Genomic DNA, 25,986 nt, shown 5'->3' with positions numbered 1-25,986 from the left:
GGGATAGTATAGCAAAGGATTCTCACAATCATTCCATGTGATGCATTCTGGCATTGACAGACATGTCGATTTCTGGGCACGCGCTTATCTGAAGGAGAAAGAGCCAAGGATCTCTGAGGCCAGTATTGATGTTTGGCTCAAAAAACTTCTAACTTCTTTGAGAGGGATTTGGGGCAGCCCTGAGCAGTGAGTTCCTACAGGCACACATGCCATGCACTGCTCTGAGTAGATGTATATATGGACTGTCGAGTTCTCAGTCTTAGTGGTCAGAGCTGTGGGGGTGCAGCAGTGAGCGTGCAGTGGTTTTTGCTGCACCCAGGGATGGTCTTTTGGATCGTACAAGTCTGCGTTCAGGTGATCCTCTCTACCGTGGTCACTGGACCAGTGGTGCTCGTATTGGCCCTGGGGTTACCAGGAAAGGCAGATACATCCAAGAACCTTCTGTATAACATCTTCCCACTTTAGCAGATCCAGCTGCCTTATGTGATTTCTGTGACCTGTCAGCCATGCGTGTGCATGGAGGCTAGTTCATTTGGAGGGGAGAGGACCAGCGACAATATAGGACTTTGGGTCCTGGACTCACAGTAGTGGGAATGAGGCTAAGATCAACTCTAACTACCACCGTAACTGTGTGCTTACTTAGGGACGCAGTGACCTTCCATGACGTGGCTGTGAACTTCACCCCGGTGGAATGGTCATGCCTGGCATCTCCTCAGCAGAAGCTCTACAGGGACGTGATGCTGGAGACCTACCAGCATTTGCAGGCTGTCGGTGAGAGCAGTGTGGGGCCAACCGTGTCTGGACAGACCCACTTGGGCTTCCTGGGGTTGGGCCGCAGCTGTGTGTACAACAGTATCAGTGACTGTGACGGGCCGGGATGTTGGACAGCCATGTGGTAGCTGTTCCCTCCCTGGTTTTTTTTAGAGATCACCAGCGGATAATCAGGGCTTACTCTCAGCTCTGTCCTGAGGAATCACTCTGGTGGAGTAGCAGGACCCTGTGGGGTGATTCAGATCAACCCATTTCGACTGTGTCCATGGGAAGATTCCTATCTACCCAGTTATCACTCAGGTCCCTTTAAATAGTTCCATCCATTGGTGAATCAATTTACCTTGTGTACTACATGAACTTTTGTGTGTTTAGTTGGTTTTGCTTTTGTCTTTATTTGGGGGATATAGTCCACAGTTCTCCTGGCTCTGTGCTAAAGGATGACTCCTAAGAGTGCTCAGGAACTGGTGTACCTTGGACTGAAACCTCTTGGCATCTTAAAACATTGGTACCTAATCCCCAGTACTATTCAACCAGGCTCTCAAGTCAGAGGGCTTTTTCTTTTTCTTTTTTTCTTATGGATATGGATTATTCCTGCCTGTGTATTCAGGATCCACACCTGGCCTTGTTCCAAGACCATATGGGCTTCCTGGGATGAAACCCACATGTGTGTGCAATGCTTCTTTTCTATGTGCTGAACTATCTCTCCCACCACCGGGGCTTTGATATCTCGTCTCTCAACTCATAAGATGCTGCCCTATTTCAGTGCTTGGATTTACTTCTAATGGTTTTTGTGAGACTTCAGCAGGACTCAGGGTTTCCCCCTGGACTCTGCACTCAGGGAACACTCCTGAATGTCATGAGGGATCCTAGGGGATGTCAGGTATCGCAACTGGATTGGCTGTGAGAAACTCCTGCTGTGCTCTCTTTCTGGAAACATTTTTCGCTTAAAAAATAAGGGTCTCTTACCACTTTGGCCTTTTCCAGATTTGAGAGGCTCAGGAAACTCCATGTGGTGCTGGGCCTAGAGAGACAGTAAAGGGAGGAAAGTGATTGTCTTTCAAGGAGCGCACGTGTGTTCAATTCCGGATCCCATGTCATCCCCAAGCATCACCAGCGATGATTTCTGAATACAGAGTTTGGAGACACCCCTGAGCATTGCCAGGTGAGGCCCCAAACAAGACAAAAACCAACAACATATTGTGATGATCAATCTCCTGTTGGCCATACACAAGGCCAGGTCTAGAGTATTTGTGATATATTCAGGGCCCACCTATTTCACTCTTAAATTGAAACCTGGGTCTTACCTCTTGAATAACTACAAATATGTGGTATTTTGGAAATGGACATTCTGCTCATGCCTTTAGATACTTGCCCAGTTATATCAGGAAAACACGGGAATTTACCTGTCACCTTTTCCTTGTCTCTTATCCATGTCTCTGTCTCTGTCGGGACAGGGCACTCTGGGATGAAGCCTATGGTGATCTCCTGGCTGGAAGGAGGAGTCCTGAGGTTGGGGAGGAGAGGCGTGTGTGCAGGTGAATGTTTGAGGACCTTTGCTAGCTCAGGCCCTATGCAGTGTATGGGTACTCTGCACATGTATGAAACACACTGCTGAGTCTGGTGGACTCCTTGGGTCCATGGGTCTGTGACACACTCATGCTGCTCTTCACTCCCCTTGACTGTGTCACAGAATGATCCTGTAATTTGCTTCCATGTCTTTGTTGTTATTCTTGCTCTCTTTCAGTCCATGAGATTCACCGTTCCTGATCCACCCCCTCCCCTATCTATGACTTACCTGATTGGATTCACAACCACGGTGTCACTATACCTGTAAAAAATATTTTTAGACCCTTTTGTTTAAATCCAAATAAGTGAGCACATACCAGAGCTAGTTTGGATCTGAACGATAGTACATGGAGGAGTGCCTTGCAGTGCCTGAAGGTGACCTGCTCAATAAGCAGCATCACATATGGTCCCCCAAACATCACCAGGTCTACTCAAAAACAAAAACAAACCCTAGTGTAGTATTGCCAAGATCCTCACAATTTTCCTCTGACTGAATCTTTTCCTTAGTGTGGGACCCTTTGGACATTGAGAACTACAGAGATGTACTCTAACTTTGTGGCATCATTTTGCAACGTATATTTTTTGACAAGTTCTTGAATTGCATGTTGTATTGAGTTCCAGAACTGAAACCGTGGCTTCAGGACTTGGCATTACAGCACTTTGATTTGGGAATGAGGTCAGCAAGTACGAGTGCGTTGGTAAGATTCACTAATTCAGAATAAATATTATTATGCCAGCGGGCTAGCTCAGTGGACCAAGTATGTGATTGTTAAGGTGGAGGGCTGGGCATGGCAGGGAGGAATTTCAAAGCCTGATGCTTGGAGTAGAGGACCCTTAGCTTCACTAGGTACTGAAATCAACCATGTATAAAAATACTGTGAGTTTTTATTTGCTTGACATTGGTAGTTGTTTACAATGCTAATTTGTGGGTCCTAGAAATAGTACAGTGAAATATATACTTGCTTTGCACAGCAATGGACATTCCATGCCCAGAAGACGTTATGGTCTCCATCGACCCACAGAACTGATCCTAGACACTGCATGGTGTGCCCCTCCACCCACACAACCCCCAATACATAGAAATTACAAAACAGGAAAAACAAAAAAATTCTTTGATCCTGAAAGCCATCACTTGTGGTGAGAGCTTTGCAATGGCCGCTTTGTCTGTCTCAGCTGTGTGACGATGCAGCGTTGCCGTCAGTCCTGCATCACAGGTTCCACACTGAGCATTAATCAAACCCACATGTGATGTATTTCATTTTGTCTTTAAAATGGTGAGTCAATTTTCTATAGGAGCAATTATTTCCAGTTTTCTCCTTTATTAAGTTAGTGGGGGGGGATTCACAGAATGTACTGACTCTGTGTCCATCAATTTTGTGCGTCCAACTTACAATAACATGAAGTTATTCTATGATAAGAATCCATATGTCGGTAATTGCATTTGTATAGTGGATTTGTGAGAAAACACATCTGAAGGGCTCAAGTTTTTTGACAGGAGACTCGGTGAATAAGTGTTAATTGGAATCCTCTGCTGTTCTACAGGGAAGCAGCCAGCCTGAGAGGAATGTCTCTGAATCTGCGCTCTGTGACAGTGTTTTGAGTGAGCAATCCTGCCCTTCGTGCCTTGGGGACACCGAGACAGGTGGGATGTCTTCTGAGGGTGATCAGAATGGCAAGAGCGACCTCACTCTGAAGAAGCCCTCACCTGGGAAAAGTTCTTTGGAGTGTGTTGTTTTCAGTTCATGGGCAGAAAATCCCCCAGTGGGGCACCTTCTCCTCATGTCAGTGAAAGGTACCTGCTGATTTTCACCCGGGCTGCAGCTATGTCAGAGTGCTAGTGCTTAACTTGCTTGTTTTATTTAACTCGTAAATAACGGGTCTTGGTGATGAAAATTAGGAGAAAGTTGACTGAATAAACAGGTACAAAAACACCCCCTGCTCAGCGCTGTCATGGCTCACCACTGTGTTATTGTTTGCTCTGCTTCTGGCTTGGCCAAGTGGTGCTGGTTAGCAGTAATTATGGCAGAAATCACCCAAGACGCTTATTTGAATCCTTTGAAAGTGGAAAAAAGGCAAACCTTCATTCTTCAGTCCTTTCTGTGTTAGGATTTGGGATGCTTGAGCACTCTGCGCCACTGGTTTGGGAAATTCAGCGTGGGTCATGCCAGCTTGTAGGGCACTTTCACCCTTGCTTTTTTTTTTTACTTGTTCTGGATAACCAGGCTTTAGGGGATGTGGTGCTTTTGAGGGGTGCTTGGGGGCTGTTCTGTGGCGCAGGTATCATGAGTGATGGTGCGTTATCCTGAAAGCCCTTGCAGCCACGATCACAACCAGGTCCAAGATGGCACTGGAGGGTGGGCACATGGACTTTGGGCCTTGGTTTGAAGGACCTGCAGAAAGTGGAGGTCTTGGCCATCTCATACCTCCCTACTCAGGACAGCGCGGGGCACTGTTTGGAGTCTTTGGACTGGACATAACACTAATCAAAATTCCAGATATGTCGCCGTCATTTTTATTGGCTCCCGTGCTGGGATGGGACCTTCGGGGCGTGTCTTTACAAGTGAGAGGTATTTGCCTCTGAAATTTCCTCTTTGGATTATTATTTTTTTGCTTTTTGGGTCACACGTAGCGATGCACAGGGGTTACTCCTGGCTTATACACTCAGGAATTACTCCTGGAAGTGCTCCGGGGACATATTGTTGCTTAAAATCAAACCCGAGTTGGTCGCCTGGAAGGAAAATGTCCTGTCCGCTCTGCTGTCACTCCAGCCCCTCTTTGGATTAATTTTAGTAGCTCTTTATATTCAGTGGAGTTGGAAGGGAAGAAAAAACATTCCTCGATGTTCAAGGCTTACTTCTGGCTCTGCAGCTCACGAATTATTCTGGGGTGCTGCCAGACTTCTATGGGATGGGAAGGTTTGACCTGGATCAGCAAGGCAAACATCCTACTGGATTTACGTGAGTCTAACCCCAATATTGGTGTTTTTTTTCATATCAAGAATTTCTACTTCCTGGCGGCGTGGTGCCACCAGCAGGTCAATCTGTGGCTGTGAGGCGAGTATATTAGCAGACTGATGGCGCCCTCAGACTTCCAGATACCCCAAAATTGCTGCTGTGCCTTTGGCCAGACTCCAAAAACTTGGGACAAAGTATACCAGGAAAGTAAACAGCCAAAAGTTAGATATGTGTGAGACACACAAAGAAACCATTTCTTGCTCAGCTAAATATATGGAGGTAAGGCTTCTCTGGTTCCTGATCAAACTGCTTAAAGGATATTTTCCCATAGACTCAGAGATAAATCTTGGAACTCAGCAGCCTTTGCAGAGATGCACCCAGTCCCCGCAATGGGCTACCAGTGCCAGACAATGGCAAGGGGGAAAGGGTGTGTCCCTCTGCCTGCTCCCCCTTTTGCTTGACGGCTGCCATCTTCCATTGGACATCTGCCATTAGACAGTCAGGTTCGGGCCTGCTGTGAAAAAACTCTCAGGGCCTCGTGAGATGGAGGTGACATGGCTCTTTCCTCCCTGCCCCAATGAGACCCTGTGTCACTACCCACCAATGGACTCTCTTGCTTGGGATCAAGCTGCTTAACAGCCATGATCCCAGAGACTCAGAAACAAACCTCAGAACCCAACAACTTTTAGCAGAAATGCGTCTGTTCCCCTCAGTAGGTTTCCGGCGCCAGGCCACCCCAGGTGGGAATAGGTTTTGTGCCTTGGCCTGTTACCCCTGGCGGCTCTATGAACAACATCTCCAATGAACTCTGGATGGTTAGGTTTGGGCCCGCAGTGATGAGATATGTGGTGCCTAAGGGGATGGTGGTGGAGCCGGCCCTTTTCTCCCCGCCCCAAAGACACACCAAGTTGCCTGGCACCCATGAATGTCTTCTGTGGCTCATGATCAAACTGCTTAATGGCCATGATCCCAGAGATTCAGAGACAAATCTAGAAACCCAGCGGCTTTTAGAAATGCATCGGGACTACGCAGTAGGTTACTGTCACTGGGTAACACAGGGGGAAAAGTTTCTGTGCCTCCGCCTGCTCCCCCTGGCGGATCCATGGCCACCATCCTCCAGAGGCCATTGGAAAGTCAGGTTTGGGCCCACGGTGACAAGATACAATGGGCCTCACAGTATGGGTGTGAAGGTGGCCCTTTCCTGCAGCCCCGAGACCCTAAGTTGCACCCACGTACCACCTCTCTTGCTTCTGGTAAAGCTTCTTAATGGCCATGATCCCATAGACTCAGGAACAAGTATCAGAACCAGCAGATTTGGGCAGAAATCCCTCCATATTGTTAAAATTTCAAAATTAAAAAATCATATGTTATTTCTGCAATAGAAAATAAATTGTCTACTGTTGCCTTTTAAGCAGATCTGAGTGTTGGGTAAAATGCCAAATAATAATAGTGGGTCTGGTGTCAAAATATTAATGTGTTCAAAGTAAAGAGAGAGAGTAATGTGGAAATCATCTGCCCCACAGGTAGGGGGAGGATGTGGAATGGGGGGTATACTGGGTTTTTGGTGGTAAAAAAATGGGCTCAGTGAAGGGATGGGTGTTTCATTGTATGACCGAGATTTAATCCCGAAAGTTTTGTAACTGCTCTCATGGTGATTCAATAAATAAAATTATGAAAATAGGGGGAAAAAGTAAGGTGGAGTTCATGCCCATTTCAATCAGCCTAATTAATGGCTGAATAAACAGCAATACTCCTAGGGGAAAAAAAGAATTTCTACTTCCACATGCCCAGTTGCAAACAGTCCCTTTCTCTTCATCACTCCCTGACCAGGATATCAGGGATACTGGTTCTTGGGGTGGCTACATCGGTAAACTTGTTGTTTTATGTTTTTCTGAAAGGGAGGTATTTGAGTATGGGGAAGCATCCTCAACCCAGATCCTCCATATTCCAGTAGGCAGGGGTCACACCCACCAATTGGCCCCCTGGTGCCATGCAATGTGTAATCCCATCAACAGCCAAGACCCAGAGATTATAAAACCCAGATCCTGGAAGAGAACAGCACAGAGTCTCCTGCCCCCGTGCCTGGATGTCCTCGCCAGGGCCCCTTGGAGAGGAGTGGGTTTAGTTTCTAGTTTCCCTCCCCCCCCCCCGACCAGGGCTCTGGCGGCCGAAGACCTCCAGAACCAGGCACCACCATGGTGAGACCACTCTCCGCACACCTGAAGGTACCGGCAGAGGAACAAAGGCATGCGGGTTCCGGGGCTGAGATCTCCAAGCTTGCTCAGATCGGGGCTGAGCATCCTCCACCCAGATCCTCCATATTCCAGTACGCAGGGTTCACACCCACCAACTGGCCCCCTGGCGCCGTGTAATCCCATCAACGGCCAAGACCCAGAGACTATAAAACCCAGATCCCAGAAGCAAATGTGGCTGAGCGACATTATTATTTCATGCTTACTTTGGACAAACTGGCTGGCTACCAAATATAATCTGCCCACATGACAGAGTCTGGCAAGCTCCCCGTGGCGTACCCAATATGCCAAATACCAGTAACAATGATGGGTCTCATTCTCCTAACCCTGAAATAGCCTTGAATCTCAGGGCTAATATGAAGAAGACGTCACTGGGGCCTGCTCGAGTTAATCTACAAACAAAAGGATGGTCGTGATCATGATCGGGGAAGGGGAACTTTGCTCAGGGGTCACTCCTGGTGTGCCGAGAAGAAATTCATTTTAGAATTGGCCAGAGCCATAGTAAAGCAAGTACAGTGCTTGCTTTGCATGTGGCCAAACCAAGGGTACTCCAGTCCACAGCATCTTTGAGTTGCTCACTGGAAATTGAGTGTCTCCTTCTCATCCCTAGAACAGGTGATGTGGGGGTGCGGCATGAGGGAGAAATGTATAGTGGTTTGGTCCAACCCAGTGTTGCTTTCTTTTGGTCCTACTGGGTCTGTGCTTAGGTATTACTCTGTCTGGTGCTCACAGGAGCAGTGTTCATTGGCTTTGTCCCTGGGGTGACTGTGTGCAAGTCCATCAACTTTCAGTATAGTGCCATTGTAAGAGATCTGGCTTCCATACTGTGATTACTGGGGCCCGTCACCCTAAAGTGTTGGTGGAGGCCGGTTTTCCCCTTCTGAAGTGGGGAGACGGGAGAGGCCCTGAGCTCCTCTACGGTGTTGCAGTGTATCATCCTTTGGCCCTATTGTGTGGAGTGGGATGGCCTCCTCCCCTTGTGTGTGCTGGTTCAAGATGCAGTTACCTATGTCAACATGGCAGAGAGTTTTACCCGAGAGGAATGAACATGCCTGGTTGCGTCTCAGAGGAATCTCTACAGAGACGTGTTGCTGGAGTCAAAAGAGAAACAAAGAAATGGGGGACCACCGACTGATGATCAGAATGACCCATTTAATGCAAAGCTGTTAGCATACTTACAGAGCATTGAAGGGGTTTGAGGTATAGGACTACACGTAGGGGTGACTTCACACGCCCTGCTCAGGTCCCTGCATAAATAGTTCCTTCCATTGATAAATTAATTGTGCTATACTTCAATTCAGTATGTTATTTTGGGATTTGTTTCGGGGCCACAGTGCCCATTCCTCCTGGCTCTGTGATGAAGGATCATTCCTGGCAGTGCTCCTGGACCCACAGAGGTGATGTGGATTAACCCAGTCAAATAGCTTATGAGGCTGGTGTCTTATCCACTCTAATACTGCACCAGGCCTGCAACTTCATTCATTATTTTTTGGTTTTTATTTTGTTTGGGGGCTACACACAGCAATGCTCTGGATTTCTCCTGGGAATACATTCAGTAATTTCTCCTGGCAGTGCTCTGATGCCATCTGGAGGTCAGAGATCAAAACTGTGAGTGTCAGGCATGTGTCTGCCCCCTGGACCTTCCCTCCAGCCACGGGTTCATTTTTTCTAGGGTCCCACCCCATCAGACACAGGATTGTTTATTGGGATTACTTCCAGTAGTTCTTGGGACACATCAGCACGACGCATTTATAGCTTAAATTGAAATATGGTTATTCTGCTGCCTACCTGCCAGTTACTGAAACAAACTGCTTCATTTCCCCCCATGGACTTGAGTGTGAGAGCATTGGTTCAACCTAGTACAGCATCAGGGCACTTCTCCTTACTCCCAGCCCCGCACTGTGTGACCAACCACTCCAGGAGCTTCCTCTCTACTCTTACGTATAAGCCCATCCACGTTGCAGCACAGATTCACCTGGGTTTTCCGATACAACCTCTCCACACCTGGATCCTGGCCCTGTATATGCTGCCTGCGGAGCCTGAAGTGACATCACAGTGCAGGAGCTACTGGGTACACATTTTGTTTCTGACACAGATGCTTCTGTCACGCTGACCGTGGGAACCCGGAAGGAAGGAGGAAGTGGAGTTCTGGCATGGCACGGGGACTCTGAAGGCCGATTTTGTGGCAGGAAGGGAGCAGCCTCCCATGAGCACCCCACGCCACCCATCTCTCCACTGTGAGCGGTGGAACCACGTCAGCTTGGGGGATTCTTTCGTTCTTGTTTCCTCGGCAGTCTCCTGCCCCCACGCCTGGCTGCCCTCGCCGGAGCCCCTTGGAGGGGAGCGGGTTGAGCTTTCCTCCCCGCCCCGACCAGGGCTCCGACAGCCAAAGACCTCCAGGACCAGCCACCACCATGCTGAGACCACTCTCCACACACATGAAGGTACTGGCAGAGGGACAAAGTCACGCGGGTTCCGGGGCCGAGATCTCCAAGCCTACTCGGATTGGGGCCGGGCATCCTCCACCCAGATCCTCCAAACTCCAGTAGGCAGGGGTCACACCCACCACCTGGCCCCCTGGCGCCATGTAATCCCATCAACATCAACGACCAAGACCCAGAGACTATAAAAACCAGCTCCCGGAACCGCACAGCCGCGACATCTTATTATGACATCTTATTATCTCATTCCTACTTTGGACAAACTGGCAGGCTACCGAATGTAGCCTGCCCACATGGCAGAGTCTGGCAAACTCCCCGTGGCATACCCAAAATGCCAAATACCAGTAACAATGATGGGTCTCATTCTCCTAAAGAGCCTTGAATATAATCTCAGGGGTAGGATGAAGGAGACGTTACTGGGGCCTGCTCGAGGCAATCGACGATTAACAGGATGATTTGTGATTGTGATTGTGATTGACATCCTCATGAGTGGAAGAAACTTTAGTGTCTTTCTGGAGTGGGTCAAGGTTCTGGTGCTAATATTTTCACCATTGAAAGTGTTTCTGCCTCCAATGCTGGGGCTTCTGGTACGGATTTAGGGGTGGGGTATGCTCCTCTTTGGTGCTCATGGCTCTGACTTCTCCAGGTCTTTGCACATAGCCTGCTGCTGATCTTTAGGAATAACAGATGCTGGAGATGATGGTGACACACCATCTGACACACTGTCGCCAGTTAAGAGGTACATGACAAGATAACATGATGCAGTGCCAGGAACTCGCTGTCTTCCAGGCCCATCTGTCTCCAGTTGGTTTAAGAAGGAGCCCTGGACTGAGGTTCCTGGAAAGGGTTTCCAACTATGCTATATGAGGTAAATTTTGTCCCTGTTTGTTTTGTTGTATATGGATTGAGGCCTCACCCAGAGGTGCTCCAGAAGTACTCCCAACTCAGTGCTCAAGGATCACTTCTTTGAGAACTGGGGATCTTACGGGGTACTCGTGGTTCAAGGCTAACGTTGGGGTTTTGGGTTATTTTATTTTGGGATGTGATGTGGGACCTGACCTAGTGATGCTCACAATTACCCCTGGCTCTGCACTGCAGCATAGCACCTCAGAGTGCATGAAGGACCGTGTGGGACTGCAGAATTGCCAGCCCTACCATGCTGCTTGCTGCTTTGTTTTCTTTTATATTTATTTTTGTGCCACAGTGGAGGTGCTCAGGGCTTCCTCTTGGCCCTGTGCTCTAGGTTCACACCTGAGGGGCATTAGGGGCCCCTGGTATGTTGGTCCCATATGTATCCTGGCAGCTACAGTGACTCGGGCCCCAGGACATGTGTTTCCCCTGCCTTGTTCTTCCCGCTCTGGAGAGCCTCGCCTGCTCAGTCACACTGTGTCACGTTCACATGCTGCCTGAGCTTGTGCCGGTACCTGGGAGACAAGCAACGTATGTCTGTATCTGGTAGAGGTGTTCAAGATCAAGACATTTTTGCCTCTTGAACAGGGATTAGAGGCAGCCCTGAACCGTGACTTCAGGGTCCTACAGGCACATATGTCCACACGGAGCTTTGAGTTTGCCACTGTACATTGAGTGTCCCCTTCTCATCCCTAGAACAGGGCGTGTGGGAGTGTGACATGGAGGGGCGTCTAGTGTTTGGTCCAACCCAATGTAGTTCTATTTTTGGTGCTGCTGGTTATGTACTTGGGTGTTTCATTCTGCAGTGCTCACCAGAGCAGTATTCATTGACTTTCTCCCTGGGGTGGCCCTGTGTAAGTCTAGTACCTGCAGGAACCTTGTAGTATAGTGTCATTGTAGCATATCTGGCTTCTCTCAAGTGATTACCGGGACCTGTCACCCATCACCCTGTAATGCAGAGGAGGCTGGTTCCTCCTGATGGGAGTGAAGAGAGGGGGAGGCCCTGTACTCCTCTAGGGCACTGGGTGTCTCATCCTCAGGCCCCATAGTATAGGGTGTGATGTGTGATGGCCTCACTCACCCCCCCTCTGTGTACCAGCTTAGGACATGGTGATCTTCCGGATGTGGCCATGAGATTCACCATGGAAGAGTGGACATGCCTGGATGCCTCTCAGAGGAAGCTCTACAGGGATGTGATGCTGGAGAACCCACCAGCACCTGTGAGCTGTCAGTGAGAGCTGCTGTGCCTGCTTCCCATGCCCAGAGAAACCCGTGTGGGTTTCTAGGGGCTGGGCCAGGCTGTGATTCTGATTGGCTGGAAGGTGTGACAGCCATGCAGATAGCTGTTTCTCTACTTCCTTTCATTTTTTCCTTCCTTCTTTCTTTCTGTTATATTTTCTTTCTTACTTTCTTTCTGGGGCACACTATTGGTTCTGAGGGGTTCTTACTGATTCTATATTCAGGAATCATTGTTGCTGAGCATGGGGAATCATAATGGATGCCCAGTATCAAACCCGGGTCAGATAAATGCATTCAAACACCCTATGAGCTGTTTTTTCTTTTACTAAATGAGATTACTTTCAGCCAGAACAATAGTATAATGAGTCTGGCATTTTTTTTCTGTGTGGCTAGTCCAGGTTCAATCCACGGCATCCAATACGATCCCAAGACACAGCCAAGAGTATTTCTTCTGCCCAGAGCCAGGATTAAACCTTGTGCATTGCTGGGTGCAACCCCCAAAATATACAAAGTAAATTTACTTCTATTACCACATTTAACTTGCATGTTTTCTTTTGCTTTGGGTATTATTCCGGGACCACACTCAGCATTTTTCTCGGGTTCTGTGCCAACAGATCACTCCTGGCAGTGATGAGGGGACAGTGCGGGTACTGTAGATTGCAACCCGGTCAGGAGTTTGCAGAGTGCACGCCTAGACAGGCCTTCAACTTCATTTATTTTTTGTTTTTGTTTGGGACCACACCTGGCAATGCTCAGAGGTTCCTCCTGATGGTACACTCACGAGCTCCTTCTGGTGATGCTCAGGGAATCATATGGGATGCAGGTTCGGAGCACTAAGTTTGTGTAGGACACAGGCAAGCCCCGACCTTCTGGAGTATCTCCTAAGCACTTGCTTTATTTGCTCTGAGTACAACTTAAGTTTTTGCTTTGTTTGTTTTGTTTGGGGGCCCACCTGGTGATGCACATGGGTGACTCCTGCTTCTTCATTCAGAGATCACTTCTGGAAGAGCTCTGGAGACTACAGGAGGTGGGGACTCGAATCTAGATCAGCCACAGCAAGGCAGCACTGTCCCCACTGTACTGTCTCTCCAGCCCCTATTTTATTATCTGAAATGTCATTTTATTTATTTGAGAGGGGAAGTGTGGGCCACACCCATCTCTGCTCAGGGCTCCCTCCTGTGTCGGCTCAGGGCAAGGTTAGCGCCCTCTGCTCAATATCTTCTCACTAATCCCAAAGATTCTAACTTGAGTAATAATTTGTAAAAGTGTGACTCGAGTTTGTTTAGTTCTTTTGCTTGTAATTTTAAAATTTTCGTTCATTTACTTTTTGGCTTTTGGGCCACACTGAGTGCTGTTTAGGGGCTACTCTGGCTCTGCCTTCAGGAATTACTTTTGGCAGTGCTCAGGGACCTTCAGGGATACATGGGATCAAACTCGGTTGGACTGCGTGCAAGGCAGACTCCCTCCCTGCTGTGCCATCTCTCTGTCCCCTAAGATCATTTATATCTTAGCGCCTAACCCCCTTAGCTGCTGTTCTGTTCAGTGCTTGGGGTCACTTCCAGTGCTCCCAGGAGACCAGATGGTGCCTGGAATCAAGTCAGAAGGTCCCACATGCAAAGCATGTTCCCCAATCCTGTGCATTGTCGCCCTGCCTCCACTGGACTCTTCTACAGATTTTAAAATTTGTTCTGGGCCAAACCAGTCGGACTCAGGGTTTGCTCCTGGGCTCTGCACTCAGGGATCCTGGCTGGCTGGTAGGGCACAAACTTGGTTTGAATATGGGCAAGTCCTTTGCCCCACCTGCTGTACTATCTGCCTACACCGTCTTATATTTACCTTTGTTTTTAGCTTAAAATAAAGTTGGGGGTCTTGGCATCCTGGTCCTCATTTGGGTGCTTGGATTTCCTCCTGATCGTGCACTCAGTGATCACTCTGGGAGGGGCTCAGAAACCCCATTTGTTTCCAGGGTGAGAGAACGTAAGTGCGGAGGGCGCTTCCTTACTCGCAGCAAACCGGGTTCAATCACTGACCTTCCATGGAGCCAATACTACCAGAGGTGATTCCTGAGTGCAGATACAGGATTCACCCTTCAGCATTGCCAAGTGTGACCCCAAAACAAAACTACATACAGTGCTGGGATGAAACTTAAGTCAGCCATATGCCGGGCCAAGCCTAGACCATTAGTGGTATTATCTGGGGCCCCATTATTTAACTCTTACATTGAAACCTTGGCTTATGTTTCACTCCCCACCAATCTCTGGCATATTGAAAGTGGATATTATGGTCATGCCTTTTCAGTAATATGGCCGGATAGACCAGGGACACACGAGGTTTACTTGTCGTCTTTTCCTTGTGACTAATCCATGCTTCCATCTCTGTGGGGACAGGGCTTTTTGGGGTGAAGCCAGTGTTAATCTCCTGGGTGGAAGAGCAGCCCTAAAGCCGGGGAGGAGAGGTGTGTGTGCCAATGAGCGTCTGAGGACCCTGGCTGAGGCCCTGGGCACTGTGTGGGTGCCTTGAGAGCATGTGATACATGCTGCTGACCCCGAGGTCCTCGGGCTGCTGGATCACTTGTCTGTGCTGTGCTCTTGCTGCCCTTCACTCCCCTGAGCTGTCTGTTACTGAGCAATCCTGAGCTTTGATTTCTTGACTTTGTTGTTATTCTTCCTCATCTGTCAGGTATGTGGAATGAGTTTCAAGGCCCTTGTTCCCCTGGCTGTATAACCAGCCTGACTGTACACCTACAGGGTCGGGTGCCCTTTCTGGAGCACTGGACCCCGCTCTGTCAATATGACACCATGCTTATCTTTGCCTTTGGATAATGCCATGGTGTTTTGAGTATAGAAAGAAATGTAGTTTTCTTTGGTTCTGTGGCCTTGGGGTTCCCAGCAGTTATTCCTGGTAGTTCTCAGAAGTTGCTTTTGGCGGTGTTCAGGGATCAACCCCTGCTCACCCCATGGAAGGCTACCTACTGTACTCTTGACCAACCAAAAATGTTATATTGTGTGCATGTGAAATTGTGAGTGTGAGCCCATAGTGAAGCTAATGGGGACCAGAAAGGCAGTGTATCAGGGAGGGTGCTTGCCTTACAGATGCCGCCTCCCTTTGGTGTCGGCATCCCCTATGGTATCCTGAGGATCACTGGGTCTGATCAGAAAGAAAACCCAAAAGGTTTGTTCGGGAATTGCTGTGCTCCTCCCAGAGACACTTCCAGCAGAATTTTTCTTTCTGTAGGCTTGTTCTAACTGAGAACCATAGAGATGTCCTTCACCTGCTCAGTCATTCCGGTGTGTTCATTCAACATTGGACTAATTCTTGTGCATTGTTTTTGATTTGAAAATTCAAATCACAGGTTCAGGATATGGCATTGCAGCAATTTCATTTGGGAGCATGGATATTGCATACAAGTGTGCTGGTAAGATCCTCTTGTTGAAATTAAATATTATGCCGTTGGGGTGCTTAGTGCACCAAGCATGTGACTTGAAAGGCAGGGTCCGGCTCCATCCCCACAACCACATCTATGGTCTCAGCACCACAGGAAAAATATCAGCCTAATTCTGGGACAAGAGGGTCTTTAACGTCAGTGGGTGCCGAAATCTGGAAATTTATTTCAATGTATTGTTTTTTAAAGTGCCAGGATTTTAAAAGTTATTCGTAGTTGTACTAAAGCGTACAATAATTCAGCACCAATCCCTGCACCCGTGTCACCCGTGTTCCCATATTCTGTACCCACCCCAGTCCCAACTCCACTCCCGCCTGTTCTGGACAACCACATGACTAAGTTTCATTGGTTGCGGCTTAGATCTCTTGTTTTTCGATTCTGTTGCATCTGTATTTTGGGTAAATCACTACACCCCTCACTCACTCACTGGCATAAATGAAGCCCTGATCCCTGTAAACTTCTGGTTCTCTTCTGCCCCCAGATTTCTTTCCTTCTTTGACCGGCTTCTTTCTAAACACTGGAGTCAGGGATGATTTAAGCAGCCCCTTTAGAGTACATCCAGTGTTCTGTATTCCACAGATGAATGACATCATCCTGTTTTTGTTTCTTTTTCTGGCTAACTTCATTCAAGATGGTATCTTCCAATTCCAACTGTTCGGCAGCACATATAATAAAATTATAAAACCTAAAAACAATTATTTATTAATTTTTTGCTTTTTGGGTTACATCCAGCGATACTCAGGGGTTACTCCTAGCTTTCCGCTCAGGAATTATTTTTAGGGGTGCTTGGGGGACCACATGGGATGCCTGGGATTGAAGCTGGGCTGGCTGTGTGCAAGGCAAATGCCTACCCCTGTACTATGGCACCGACTCCCCCAAAATTCTTTTCATTACAGGGGAAATACTGTGACTTTACATTTGATAGACAGCAAGGACAGCAAGGACAAGTATGTTGAAAGGAACTCAATGGTTCAGCACTAGTGGTTTTGCATTAGGAAGGGCACTTGCTTGGCACCAGGAAGAACACTATGGTTCCATTCCAGCACACCACATGGCCCCCAGTGCCCCAGCAGCAGAAATCCTTGAGCAATGCTTGGTGTGACCCTCTCCCCACCTACGTAAATAGAACACTGTCACTGTACTCCCGTTGTTCATCGATTTGCTCGAGCGGGCCCAGTAACGTCTCCATTGGAGACTTTGTTGTTACTGTGTTTGGCATCTTGAATACATCACGGGTAGCTTGCCAGGCTCTGCTGTGCGGGCGAGATACTCTCGGTAGCTTGCTGGGCTCTCCGAGAGGGCCGGAGGAATCGAACTCGGTAGGCCATGTTGGCTGCATGCAAGGCAAACGACCTACCGCTGTGCTATCGCTCCAGCCCACATTAATAGAACAAGATAACAAAAAACTCAATGATCCTGGAGAGAAACCTGCTTCAGGTGAGATGTTTGCAAAGGTCCATCTCGGCTGTGTGAGGATGCATAATTGCCTTGACATGTGTATCCCGGGCTCCAAACTGAGCTAGAACCAAACCCACTCTCAGGCCCCTTTTATTTTCACTTTAAACTGTGGCTTCAATTTTCTGCAGAGGGAGTTATTTCCACTTACTGTGTCTGTTCTTTTGAGTTGGAAAAATTTTGCACAGCTATGTGACCTGCCGTTGGTCTATTTTGCTTGTCCATATTGCTGAAATGTTAGGTCGTTGCCTGGAAAATTCATCCACATGTCAGAATTGAAATTGAGTCAGGTAAATGTTAGAAACCAACCTGAAGGTCTAGAATTTTCTGAACCAAGAGAATCTTAGGCACAGCACAGGAATTGGAATCCTCCCTTGCTGTTCTTCAGGGTAGCAGCCAGTCCAGGTGGAATTTTTCTGATCATGTGCACTATGACAAAATCTCGAGTGAGCAATTATGCCCTCAGCCCCATGAGGATGCCAAGACAGGTGGGATGTCTTCTGTGAGCGACCAGAAGGAAGTGAGCGCCCATGCTGCAAAGAAGCGCTCCCCTGGAAAAAGCTACTCAGAGACTGTTCTGCTCAGTCCATGGACACAAACCACCCCAAGAAAGAAGCCCCTGGACTGTGGGAGAGGAGCACTGTTTATAGTGAGTCCAATTATGTACCTTACAAGATCTGAATGCTGTAATCGAACCGAGGTTACCCAAGTGAAAGAAAACACATTCTTTGGCTCTCCATACACCCCCACCATCATGCCGGAGTGCTTCCTGAGTGCAGAGCCAGGAGAACCTCTGCACATTGCTGGATTTGTGGCCTCCAAACCATGAACAAACCAAATAAAACCACAACAGCCTCAGTCCCTTACTGGAGGATTCCCTAACCCCAACGAGGTGTTTCTGAGCTGTATCTTGCTGTATCCATGCTGCCTCTTCCTTGTAGTAGAGGTTTGGGGTTCCTAAGAATGTGGTGTGCTGGGGTGTGGGTTGCCAATAACAGGAAATATTTCTCAATGGCTTGGCCACAGACATAGCAAAGTGGCTTCAAAAGGTTTCTAGCTCAGTGAAGAGAACAAAAAATAAAAATAAATGACTTCGCCTTGCTCTTTCCACATCAGGTTCAATCCTCTGCACCCCTCCTGGTCCAGAGACAAAGCTTGAGCAACGAATTCTACCCCCAAGAAGATTCAGATATGTACCCCACAAGATCTGAAGTCTGGAATCGAACCCAGGTTACTCTAATGAAAGAAAGCCCTCATCCGGTTCTCGTACAGCAGCACCTGTGTAACCGACTTGCTTAATCCTTAATTATCCCGTACTTATCCCTGAAACAAACCCAAGGGTGGGAAATTCTTAAGAGAAACAGGCCTGGGGAGCGACGGAAATGCCCACAGTTCCACTTCATGGCGCTTCGCAGAACTGCTGCTGGCCGACCTTTCCCATGCTTAAGATTTCCAGCCCTTTTCTTTGCTTCAGTGTTAGGTATAGGGTCATTAATCAGGTAAGCCGCTTGGGTCGCTGCAGCAGTAACAGGGCGGTTAGTGCTATTGGCTTGCAGTCAGAGGTCCCTGGTTCTTTCTTTGGCTCTCCGTACAGCCCACCATCATGTCAGAGTGATTCCTGAGTGGAGAGTCAGGAGTAACCCTGAGCATTGCTGGTGTTGGGCCCCCAAACCATGAACAAACCAAATAAAACCAAGACAGCCTCAGTCCCGTGATGGCAGATTCCCCCACCCTAACTTGGTGGGTTCTGAGCTGTATCTTGCTGTATCCCTGACTGCTTTTCTTTATAGAAGAGGGTTGCGGCATCCTCAGAACGTGGGGTGATGGCACCTGGGGTTGACTATAACTGGAGATCTTTCCAAAGAGCTGGGCCACAGACAGAGCAAAGAGGGCTCATAACTTTACTTGTTCAAAATGAACAGAACAACGACAAAATAATCTCACCCTGCTTGTAACCGACCAGGTTCAATCCCAGGTACTCAATGTTTTGCAGAACTCTGTGGGCACACACCAAAATAGTCCCCCCCGCAAAAAAAAAAAAAAAACCCTCAGAGCCAGAGCTACAGTGTAGCTGGTAGGATGTTTGCGTTGCATACAGCCAACTTGTGTCCAATCTTCGGCATCCCATATGGTCCCCCAAGTACGACAAGGAGTAATTTCTGAGTGCAGAGCCTGGAGCAACGCATGAGCATTGCTGGGTATTGCCCAAAAAACAAAAAAAAATTCCTTGGAAGAAGTGATGTATTTAGATTTTCCAGGGAAGGAGATTGCCCAGTCTTAGGCTCATTATTACTGTGTTAATTAAAATTCTTCTTAACACACCCTAGTTTCTCTGATGGCTGTTACCTTCACCCCAGACACCTGGAGATGCTGGAGTTGAATCTGGCCTCTGCCACCCTCCTCCACGGAGAACAGAAGACATGGGACTTCTCATGTGTATAAGAACCTCAAAACTGAGGATGGAAGATGGCACCCTCAGCAATGCGGGGTTCTGTGATACGTGGACATGGGGTCTGGAGACCTGTCGAACTAAGTTGGTTGGACACATCGTACTGCGGGAAGGCAAGCCTTTCCCGTGTCACCCTGTTCGCTATCGGGTAGCTGGCTCTGGAGCACCTCCCACTGGGAGTGCCTCCACACATAGAGTGAATGGGGCGAGCCCCAGGCAGCAGGGACACCCGGACACAGATCCCCAATTTATTCTCTGATCCAAGGTCCAGTCAGACACAGGAAGGGCCGGAAGATGCTGGACTCTCTCATCCCCTCCAGCCCTTTGCGGGTGTAAGAGAGTTGATTCCACCAGAGGTGGCCTCCTCTTGGCACACGGACCCCTTGAGAATGAAGCAGCACCATTGGGGTTCTCCCCCATTGAGGTCTTGGGTCATCCCACAAACCTCACCGCACCGCACCTGGTCCACACCTTCTGATCTGACTGTATAATTTGAGGGAGGGGGTCGGAAGCAGTGGTGGGGGACTCCACATCCTTCTGGAGTCCGACTTTAGTTCCCACATTCAGGGAACCCCCACTTGCCCTGCTCCCGCAAATGTCTGGGAAAGCCAATAAGCCATCTCCCTCAAAAAGGAGGGAATCCAATCTAGGCTTTTACCTAGGTTAAAGTCCCGTTGCTAAGGAGGTTGCCTAGGCAGGTTGGGAGTGGTGATGATCTTCTTTGAAATTCCTTTCCTGGCCTTTTGTTTCTGCAGGAGCTTCTCTGGGTCTGTTGCTGGCCATAGGTGAGGGCGTGATCAGGCCTTTTAGTTCCTGTTTTCTGCAAGGTTGGCCTTCACAACTTCAGAGCTATTCCCTGGAAATTTACTGCCTTTACCTTGGGAGGTTGGCCCTTCCCTATCTGTCTGCATGCCTACATCAATTCCCTCCAATCCATTAGGAGGTGCTGGACATCAGAACGTTAGGAGCCCTCAACCCTGGCCCCAGAGGAGTGACTTCTGAGTGCAAAGGCAGGAATAAATAAGTCCTGAGCACTGTTGGCTGTGTCTCCCTCCCCAAAGATGCAAATCCTGAGGCTCCCAGTGCTGCCTAGGTAGCTGATTACTCCCTGTGGTACCGGGGACCATGTAATACTGGAGGTGAGCCCAGAAAAACCACCTACAGTCACAGAAAGCCTTAATCACAGGGATCACTGAAATCCCTCACATCTGTCATTCATAAAACTGATCCCCCTGACATAGCGCTTTCTGTTCAATACACAAAACAAGTACTATTTTGTAGGGGTGGGGGTAAGGCACAACCAGAAATTCCCAGGAGTTACTTCTGGCTCCCCAGACAGGATCACTCCAGGTGGACCTGGGATGGAAAGGGATCATATCCCATCATCCCCTTCAGGACAAACGCCCAGCAGTCCTAAAATTTGATTTTCAATTTACCTTGAATGCATCATTCAATCTCCTCCAGGCCTTGGGTGGGATACACAAGGCCTCCATTATCTCTGGATTCCTCACGGCTTGCCCTTTGACCATTTATTTTTATTTTTGTGTCCCATCTGGTTGATGCTCAGGGGTTTCTCCTGAATATGCACTCCGGAATTACTCTGGGAGTGTGGTGCTTGGGGGATCCTACAGCAAACACTCGGCTTCAACCTGTTGATGTCTTAAATATACACTCCTAGTTCATTCTTTATGTTACAGTTCTCAAGATCAAATTAAACTGTTGACTTCAGTACTATGAGGGAAAGGGAATTGCTGATCATTGCAGTTCAGGGAAACACAAAGATCTTCCCATTCTGTACCTCTTAAGAGTTCTTGCCACTGTGTATTTTCATACGCCTACTACGACCTGAGTTCCTGGTGAACCTGAATTAACCTCTTGAGTTACCTTATGTAGCAAACCATAATAGTAATAGTAATGATTACTACTTCCTATGCCAGTGTCCCACACTTGGACTTGATGTGTATGTTGACCTGTAAATAATGGGTAATTTTTTTCTTCTTTTTTTGGGGGGGTCACACCCGAAGATGCTCAGGGGTTATTCCTGGCTTTGCACTCAGGAATCACTCCTGGCTGTGCTTGGGGGACCATATGAGATGCTGTGAATTGAACCTGGGTCGGCCGCATGCAAGGAAAACACCCTACCCGCTGTGCTATTGCTCTGTTCCCTGTAAATAATGGGTCTTGCTGATGGAATCCAGGTGAAAACTGATTAAATAGGAACTAAGTAAATGGGTACAAAAACCACCCCTCAATCACAATGATCACTGTCACTCTTTTTGTTTTCTTTTGTTTTTTTGGTCAAACCCAGAGATGCACAGGGGTTACTCCTAGCTCTGGACTCAGGGACTACTTCTGGCTGTTCTTGGGGGACACTATGGAATGCTTGAAATTGAACCTGGGTTGGCTGCATGCAATGAGACCGCCCTTCCCGCTGCGCTATCACTCCAGCCCAGTGTCTCATTTTTGCTTGGACTGTGGTTTGAGACAGAGACCCCGGTTGGCGGGGTTCATGATAGAGATCAACCAGGATGTTGTAGTGAATCCTTTGGAACAGAAAAAGAGGCAAACATCCACACTTCAAGCCTTCCTCTGTTATGTTTTGAGGAGTCACACCTGCTTTGCTCAGGCCATACTATTGACTCTGAGCTCATCCATACCTGCGAGGGAGGACATAGGTTTCCTTATGGGAATCAGGACTTTTAATCCTGATCAGTCTTGTGCAATCAAGCAGCTTCCCACTGTATCAGCTATGCACTGTACTGTTGTATTCAGATTTTTATTAGATTTCCCTTAACATTGAGGATAAATATTTCCTAAAAGTTTAGGATAATGGCCCTGTCATTTTTCTTTAATAGGGTGGATTAGAGACCGTTGAAATGGACTTGACTGTGCACAGAAAGATTTCTGATGGTTCTATGAAAGGATGGAACAGGCCCCTTGATCAAAATATTTTACAAATGGTGGGAACCTGGCAGAATGCCCAAACTCCCATCTCAGCAGGCAAAAACATCAGCTGTGGTGACTAACTATAAAGGGTCGTCACATTCCTCGATTTTACTCTTCTCATTTCAGTTATATTAGGAAAAAAGATGACAAAGCTTTGTGTTTGCAAGTCTAAAATCTCAACTCTACTATCCACCAGAATGATTAAAACCATTTTTGGTCTGTCCAAAAGACCAACTCTACAAAATGATCTGTACAATTTGGTGCCCATTAGCTCCTATGTGCCTCCATTCTTAGGGTAGGTCCATACAAGGATTTATTTATTGAAATATGTTTTATGCAATTCATGCCATACTTGGCAGTTCTTAGGAGTTTGTGTTGTTTTGGATGCCAGGAATGGAACTCAGAAAAACCATGTTTAACACAAGCATGGGCTGGAGCGATAGCATAGCGGTAGGGCATTTGCCTTGCACGCAGCCTACATGGCCAACATGAGTTCGATTCCTCCGCCCCTCTCCGAGAGCCCGGGAAGCTACTGAAAGTATCTTGCCCACATGACAGAGCCTGGCAAGCTACCCGTGATGTATTTGATATGCCAAACACAGTAACAACAAAGTCTCCAATGGAGACATTACTGGGCCTGCTCGAGCAAATCGATGAACAATGGGAGGACAGTGACAGTGACAACACCTGCATTAAGCCACAGTACTAACCTCTTTGCCAATACTCTCGGTTGAAAACGTGTTTCTAGAGCTGCGTCCTGGGGTTTCCTTGTATATTCTTATATAGCGTGTTTTCAAGGGGTTGAGTGTTCACTGTACAGTGCTCTCTGATGTTCTTCCCAGCCTTTGCTCCTGTCCAGTGTCTCTCCAGCTCTCTGGGTTGCTGCTAGGCCAGTTCCTCTGTATCTTCAGGGCTGGCTTCAGAGTCACTGCACCCATCTTGATTAATGACTTCCCAGAGAAAGTCACTGTCCCATGACCCATTCACAACTTACTTGAGTGTTTTACTTTGAGTCAATCTGCTTTTGTTTTTATGATGGCCATGTGTGTGGGAGCATTGGTTCCATGATTGACAAGTACAGGACCAAGGGACTCTGCCTTAACTCACTGCCCTTAACTCTAAGACCAGCCCCTCCAGCACTTACCTCTCCTCTCCTTTATCTGAGCTCATTTCTCTTGGACTGAATCACCTGGTCTAGCACTTGTCTATCTGCACTTGGAACCTGGCACTTTAAGGCTCCTTGGTGAAAGGGATGATGTCACAGAGGGAGTCTTCCATGTGCACCTTTACTTCCTAATGATGTCCACTGGATCAGGCCTCCTCCGGGCACATGTTTAAAGGACAAAGTGATACTTCAGTCAAAGGGGGGCAATGAAGGCCAATTAGTGGCAGGACATGAGGACCTCTCACCTCCAGTGCCTGTAATGTGACCAATGGGATTACGCCAGCTTTTGGGGCACTTTTGTGGTCGTTTTTCCCTCACCCTCATCCATATCCAGTGGTTTCCTGGGGTCTGTCTTGCTCCAGAGTCTTTAGGGGGATATAGAGCTTTGCTGGGTGCTCTGGGGGGATTTAGCACGGCACAGGGGTTTCGGGTGTGAGTACATTATCCTTGGGGGCATTTTCACTTCCAGCTCTGCGATGGGGCAGCATGGCTGGGATGCAGAGCTGATTATGGGGTTTGTGGTTCTTGAGGATGCCAGACCTGCTGATGGCAGAAGTCTTGACCATCCCAACCTTCTCATCCAGGGGTTGTGCCGGCCCCTGTCCTGCAGCTTTCTGTGTAGACATATGTATGTAAAACTGACAGATCACTTTGAGCAGCCGCTCCACAGCCCCCAATGGTGAGAGAACTTGTTGAAGCCAGTCTTTTTCATTGGCACCTGCCAGGAGGAATCCTGGGGGCCTGGTCCTAGCATGTGGCTGAGGGTTGTAAATGAATAAATAAATGAATGTCGGGACTCAGAGAGATGGTCTTGGCTGCTGTTTGCAAAGTATTTTTGTAAATTTTATTTCTTCGTCAATACAAAGACTCTCTGCTCGACATGTAATCTGTTCAGCTCATTACTCTCCATCTATCAGACCTGGCGACCCCCAGCTGTCTGGATCACCTGATCCTATCCCAGAAACGAGGAAAAATGAACCTATCTGACCAGGGAATTACCTGGTCAGGAATATTTGAAGCCTGGCCCTTTAAGGCTCTCGGCGAACGGGCGGGTGACGTCACAAAATCCGCGACCTTTATCCGCGGGCCTTGGCTGTCTGTGCGGAAGTGCCAGCGAGTCTTGTGGTTGCAGAAGGTGAGGAGCGGGTGAGGGGGGCACCCAGGGTGGCAGGGGGGGTCCTGAAGGTCGGTTTCCTCGCCGCCCGCCCGGGTGGTCGCGCTGAGAGCCTGAACCTCCGCAGGCTCTGCCTTGTGGGCGGCGAGGTCGCACCGTGGCGGTGGCCCGGGGTGGCGGCCCCTCACCCGGGTCGCACTGAGAGCCCCTGCCGAAAGGTTTACCTTGTTTGTAAATTGATTTTGAGGGGAAAACGGTCATTTTTACTAAGTAGAACTTATTTAGGAAGATGCATAAGTGGGGAACGCGGCCGCCCGGGTTCGATCACGGCCCCCCACAGCGTCGATCACGGCCTCGAGTGAGCCCCGAGCCCGGAGAAACCCCTGAGCAAAGTCCCCCAGACCCCGCAAAAATGTGGGTGGGTAGAGGAAGCACGTGGTCGAGGAGAAAAACGAATTTGAATCGTTAAGGTCGTTCTGAAAGTTCCAGAAACAAGGACAACAACCGAACGAACAAGAGAAAAATATTTTTTTTTTATTTTTAATGTGTTTTAGACCCTTACCCGATGGCGCCCAGGACCCCCTCCCTGGGGATCCGAGGACCCTTCGGGGTGTCGGGATGCGGGGCCAGCGCCCTCCCTGCTGACCCATCGCTTGGTCCCCTCACAAAGCAGCAAGCGCCAGAGCTAGAGGGAGCCTCAGTCTCCCCCAGATCTGATGGGGCATGTGAGGGCAGCTCAGCGTTATCTTAGTTTCGGGGTGACGACCAGCACCTGGTCAGTCACAGGGATGGGTGGATCATCCCAGCAGTGTCCCCAGGACATACCGTTACTGTCCCCCTGTCATTCCTTAGGCTGATTGTGGAGTAGAGCTAAAGCATGGGATTCCCTCATCAGGAGGGACCTGGGGGCACATTCTTTTTCCTCGTGGGGTGTTGAGCCCTACCCCGAAGTGTTCAGGGGTCACTCCTGGGGTTGCTCAGGGTACCCCATATCTGGGTCAGCAGCATGAAGGAAAAAACACTCTCCCCTCTGTCCTGTCGTTCTTGGGGGGTGTCGGGGCTGGATGGGGGGGTGGGGCTGGGCACAGTCTTCATATGCTTGGGGGTCAAAAGCATATGGCGGAGCCTTTGATTTTCACTGGTTCTTTTGCATTCAGTGGGTTCTCGGAGTTCAGGGAGGTGGGGAGCTTCTCTTTCCTTTTTATTTATTTAATTTGCATTTTGTGTCACACCCAGCGAGGCATTATGGTTACTCCTGGCTCTAAATGCAGCAAGCACTCCTA

This window comes from Sorex fumeus, unplaced genomic scaffold (assembly GCF_029834395.1).
Source record: "Sorex fumeus unplaced genomic scaffold, SorFum_2.1 ptg000019l, whole genome shotgun sequence".
Taxonomy (NCBI): Eukaryota; Metazoa; Chordata; class Mammalia; order Eulipotyphla; family Soricidae; genus Sorex; species Sorex fumeus.
This window is presented reverse-complemented; position numbering follows the sequence as displayed.